Consider the following 5,727-nt stretch of genomic DNA (forward strand, 5'->3'; position numbering starts at 1 on the left):
TGCCGGGGCCGGGCTGGGGTCCCTCAGCCGCCCCACTGTCCCAGGACCTGTTAGCGGGACAGGAGCAGCAGCCCACCGGCACCTCAGCCAGGGAAGGGATCGCCTCAGTAGCCCCTACAGAGCAAGGGCTATGTCTGGCCCCTCTCCTGTCCCCACTGGACACCCTAACTGTCCCTGTGGGCTGGGGTCCCGCTGTGGTTGGGGGTCTGTGTGAGGTGCTGCTGCCCCCCAGGACTGAAAATGAAAGGATCGTTTTTTTCAGGGAAAAGAACGTCTGGTAGTTGTGAAGTGAGTGCACTGGAAGACCCACCAACGCGCTTCACCCCGCACAGGTGAAATAGCTCCGGTTTCTAATGCGGGAGGTGGCGCATTTTGGCCAAATATTCCTTAATGTGTCTTTTAGGTCAAAATTATAATGTCTTTCTACAAGTAACCTCAAATGAATTTTGGAAGTGACAGTGATGCTCACCTTAAAGCCTTATATTATACCATCTGATTAAAATACATAGAGTTAGTTCTAACTTTCTTACTCAACAACATGCAATGCAGGTTTATTTTAAGGCCTTTCAGTTTTTGAGGATTGGGAGACTTAAATATAAAATTGACAAAATTAGGGCAATGCATTGTTCCCCTGTAGACAGGTGCCCTCTCATATGGGCTCACCTGTACTGGCAGTGTTTCATGCTCAGGCCATACCCACCAGGTACCACTGCTGATGGCTGAACTGGAGCACTTGTGTTTTGTGTGAAGCTGTCACTTACAGCCTGGTGACATTCAGCCTTTTGCATGAACTGTTTATAATATATACAAAGATCACACAAGTTTTATTAAATGTAAAGCTAAATTATCTACAGAAAGCAAGCCATACTTTACGTACTGGGGGTTATTTTGATGTTCAGTATTTTTGTGATGAGTGAATGAATTTCTGTGTAGGGCCTGGTCCTACAGAACTGCATATACCATGTTCTCATGATATGGTAAATCACCAGGAGGTACAGATTTATTTTAAGACCACACCGAGACTCCAATAGCTTATACCTGCTGAAAGGCTCCTCTGTGAGGAGCTCTATTGGTTTATTTATTGAGTATTCCTACTGAAGCAAGAATGATGTTGTATTTTGTGAAAGTAAGCTTATTTGTCTTTGTAGTATTGGGACTAAAAATGAGACAAAGGTATTTTGTTTAACCTCATATGGAAGGGCAGGTTATCTGTTATTTGAATAAATAAAAGACTTGGACTTTCTCCCCCCTCCCCCCCCAATTACAGATGCAAGGTGTGTTGTGGTATGTTTAATCTCTACTTTATCTCAGGATCGTGATTTCAGTATTTTGAGATAATGTTTTTAAAGTACATTTCTGCTATGTTCAATGTCCTAAAGGGTCCATTTGTTGCTATATCTGAAGGCCACCTCTCTGCAGCCCTGCTCATTCTGGCACAACCCAGGCCTGTTTATAACTACATTGAAATAAGCATGCATGAGAACCTCCCTGTGAGGATGTGATAGCAGGACTGGGGCCTGAGACCTGCTCAAATAGAGAAATCCTTCTTCAAAAGACTTTCAAGATACAGAGCCCATCTTGAACCTTAGGTCAGGAATAGCCATGTTTAGGAAGTTACTTTTTTGAAATCTATAGGGATGTACTCTTGGCAGTAGTTATGAATTTTTGTACCTTAGATCTTTTTTCTTTAGAAATCCTCTGCAGTTTCTAAAATTCTTAGTCTTAAATGTTTGTTGTTTTTTAGGGTTTGAGGTATCTTTGTCAGGTTTTCTCTAAGGTACTTTGAGGTACAGATGAGTGAATCAGCTGAAATAAAAATTCTTGCTTAAGTTCATTTGGTCTAAGAAAACAAAAAGAACCTGTTCAGTTTGTGAGCAAAGAGTTTTTTTCCCTCATCATAGTTATGTTTTCTGCTCTTGATTGTAATTAGTTACAAGTCCTGTGAGTTCTCTAGCTGTTACTATTATTATGAATAATGCTTAAGTTTAATTCTGTATTTATTGTGTTATATTCTAAAACATAATCTGTTTTACTGGTGTTGCCTACAATATTCTGGTGCTTTCCTGTTAATATATTGGACATCCTTATGCAACATAAACTGCCTTTTTCTAGAGCTGAAGTAATAAGCTTTCTAAAAAGGCAGAATGAGGGCAATATTGCTTCTTTCTTCCTAGGTAGATCTTAACATATGAAAAAAGTAGTCCAAAATACTATTCCAGGTAGTAACTAAAAATATCTTGTAAAATCTTAACATGTTGAATGCCTTGATCTGTCAGGGTGCTTGCATGTGTGTTGCAGTACCCACACTTCAGAGGCCTTCCTGAGCAAGGACTGTACTCTAGTTAATAAAAGTGTTCTGTACAGGAACTCTCATAGTTGACTTTGGTTGCTTCCCAGTGTTCTCTGTCTCCGTTTGAATGCTTTTACTGACAAAAAGACTCTTGTTTCCACAATTACAGCATTCTTGGTTTGGTAGCTGAGTGTAGTAGAGAATTGAGCTGTTAAAAGACTAGAACTAAGCCAAACTTTTGGTTAGATCACAAAATAGGGACAGAAGTTATAACTTGTGCTGTTGATGTTGATCGCCATTAGATTTGGTACAGCTTCTCTTGATAGAACAAAACATTTAAAAGAGAGGTATTTTTTGCTATGAAATATAAAAAATGAATGTTTTCTCCTTAAAAGTATACTTTTTACTAATACTGTTTGAAAAGTTTGCTATAAAGTAGCTTTAAACGCATGTCTTTTTGTCATGAATTTTATGGCTTCTGTTCATTTTGGAGTGGATGCAATTCCATGTTGCCAAACATCTTGCACTCTGTGTGTTTGCTTAGTTTCAGGAAATGGATCTGACAGTGGCAGGTACTTGTTCTTTCTTGGTCCAGAGGAATTGACAAAACTACTATTTATGTTATTTGTGTTTGTGGAGAAGCTGAGGTTCTTGCAGGTCAATGTTCTACTTCTGGCCCCAAGCTGATGGTTTTGGAAACATATGGAGATGACATACCTTGTCTGTGAGATGTCATGAACACACCAAGCAATTTAACAGGAAATTTGGGCTACTATTAGCAAATGCAAAACAACACAGTAAAGACGTCTGTAGTTGTGGATTTTGTTTGGATGCAGTGTGTGATGCTCTGAGCTCAGTCCTCTTAATTATACATCTTTTAACCACCAGCATATAATTGCCTTGCAATTTACAATGCATTTGGGGATACCATTGCCTAAAAGGGTCTTACGTACATTGAATGTCAAGTTCTGAGCATATGTTTAAGAATGTACCAACCCACATGATTTAAAACACTCTAATATTTTCAGCGCAGCATTTGCTCAAAATTGCCGATCTGAATTTTGAGGCTATAGCGCTTTGGGCTTTCTATTAGTGAGTAAGCCATTAACTTCCCTGTAGACTGCAGATTATGTCAGGTGCCAGATCTCTGTGTAGCATAATGCTTGTACTTGGGTGTGGTTAGAGTGAAGATTGTCTTCCAAAGTTTGCTGCTACACTGTTTTCCAGCCTCTCTGAAGGGCTGTTTAACTCTTTTGGAGGAGGATGTGTGGAGTGCAGTGCTTACAACTTTGTTGTCTTTAGAGCTGATGTGCTCTGCAAGGGAGCTGATTATGCCGGTACTGAAAAGCCGGTACCAAAAGCAGTTGGGAGCTGGCTGCTTCCAGAGGGTGATAGCAGGTACTGGCAATTGGACAGGTGTATTCCTGTGTGTATTGAAATCTTTTGTTTCTCTTTTTGCAGTCATTGTGCAAACCACCTTCAGTTGTCTTACAGACTCCAGTGGCTGCACTCAGCAGGACAAATTGCTCTGCTCTTAAGTGCTGATGTCTCAGAGTGTGACTTTGCTCTGTCTCCTGCCTGTCCTTGCTATAAAGCCTTGCTGGGGTGCTAGGTTTGTTACTCTTCTTCACATGTCCAGATAGGACTTTAGCCAGAGGGAGAAGGTTTTTTTCCAGTCAGCTGTTCAAGAATAAAAAATGGGACAAGGGGAGAAATTAATGTGTTATGAAGTTACAAATATTAGTGGTAACCTCATAAGAACGTGAAAAATACCCTGCCGGGTCAGATCAGCTTGGATCCAACCTAATGTTCTGAATTGGGCAGTAGGAAAAAGTGATGTTATTTAGGAAGAGCATGAAAGCCCAGACACTTTTTTTGTGTTTTCTTCTCTTACTCCTCCATCACCCATGTTTGTTAAATTGGTCATGCTGGCGGGTACATCGCTTATGTCCCCATTGTCTGTGAACTTCTCTATTGCCTTTTTGAACCTGATAATACTGTCTGCTTCCATGGGTCTCATGTGACAGCAAGTTCCAGCAGTTCACTACCTGTGAATAGTAAAAGCAAAGAAATACTTCTTTGATATGTTTTGAGTCAATCTCTTACTAGCTTCCTCAGGTACTCCTAGTTCTTATATTGTGTGATCTGGTATATGACTGCTCTGTATTTACCTTGTTTCCTACCATGATTTTTTAAACCTCAGTCATGTTTTACATCATTTGGCAAGGGCACGCATTTTTGGATTCCCTTCTGTTCTTTGCCCTGTTGTTTCTGACTAGCTCAAAATCTTTTATTTAGGAGCAGTTGTGTAAGGAAAATCTGGGTTCCTCAAGAAGCAGCTTCTGGTTTCTCATTCACAGGTTGTGGCTAAAGTTTGTTTGAGCACGTGCAGGTATACATTTTTTTTTCTGTTGAACCTTCTACATCTTCAATGCAGAGTGTAAATGCAAAACCGAAAACAGCTTCCAGAAAGTTTTATATTCTGATATTTTTATAGTGAAGTACATCTGCTTAAGCATTTGCTTTTTCCAGGGGAAGTCCATGTTTCCGTCATCTCTTACTGAATCCTGTGGGACAAAAATAATTTCTCCCCCACCCACTATTTAGCTAAGTGTAGTTTCAGTTCTCTTCAGTTAAGTGACACGTGCCTATTCCATGCTTGTGCTACTTTTTACGTAGCAGCAAAAAGCTCTGTTAAGAACTCCTGTAAATTGTTAAAAATAAAACACTGCATCAGATGAAATCAGAATGAAGCTATTTAAGTGTCTTTGTTACTTTTATATATATATTTATACACACACATATGCACTCTTATGTGGTATGCTATGGAAGTAAAAAGAAAAAGCTCTTTTTAGATTAAGTCCAGCTTCAGTCTCTGATCCTGGCAGTGTATCCACATAGTGACATGTCTTTTGGGGAGTCTGTTTAAGAATCTATCAATAAAGATACAATTGCAAGTTTGAGAAAATTGCTGTGTTGTTTTTTTTTTGATGTACTATTGGTTGGCTACTATGTTTATTAGCTTTCTTGTTCCTTGCACTGTAGTCGCACTAATTGATTCCTGTCAGGATTTTTAACATGGTTATATTTGCATGAGCTTCTCTTAGTGTATATATAGACCCAAAAATCCATGTTCATGCTCACTGGTTTCCCTGGGCATTATTGTCAGTATTTTTGTGTGAATGTTTCATATAGCATTGTACTTGTGCCCTGTATCTCTCAGACAAGTGAGAAGTGAAATACTATGCCTGCCTTGACACAGTCAAGTTAAATGCAAAAATAAGACTTAATTATGAGTTAAATCCAAAAATAAAACTGTGGCCACAAGAATAAGTCTAGGATTATAGTGGCTGGAAATTGTGGAGCAGTTTCTTTACAGAAGCTTAATGGAGGCACACAAGCTATGCATTTCTCACTGTTTACTTGGGAACCATCTT

General features: G+C 39.4%; 1 protein-coding gene across 4 annotated transcripts in view; it reads left to right on the top strand.

Annotated features, from left to right (window-relative positions):
- The window catches only part of INO80D (INO80 complex subunit D), a 46,502-nt gene that overhangs the window by 1,685 nt on the left and 39,090 nt on the right, over positions 1–5,727 (top strand). For 2 of the 4 annotated variants that reach the window (XM_017735634.1, XM_008634694.2), the window contains exon 2: positions 263–332. The exons of 1 other annotated variant lie outside the window; for it this stretch is intronic. The gene's annotated coding sequence lies outside the window, so the exon portion shown is untranslated. Of the gene's footprint in view, positions 1–6; positions 333–5,727 lie in introns of those variants that run through there. One more of the 4 variants, XM_017735632.1, reaches the window with a different exon arrangement.

The sequence above is a fragment of the Corvus brachyrhynchos genome, unplaced genomic scaffold (genome assembly GCF_000691975.1).
Source record: "Corvus brachyrhynchos isolate BGI_N302 unplaced genomic scaffold, ASM69197v1 scaffold255, whole genome shotgun sequence".
Taxonomy (NCBI): domain Eukaryota; kingdom Metazoa; phylum Chordata; class Aves; order Passeriformes; family Corvidae; genus Corvus; species Corvus brachyrhynchos.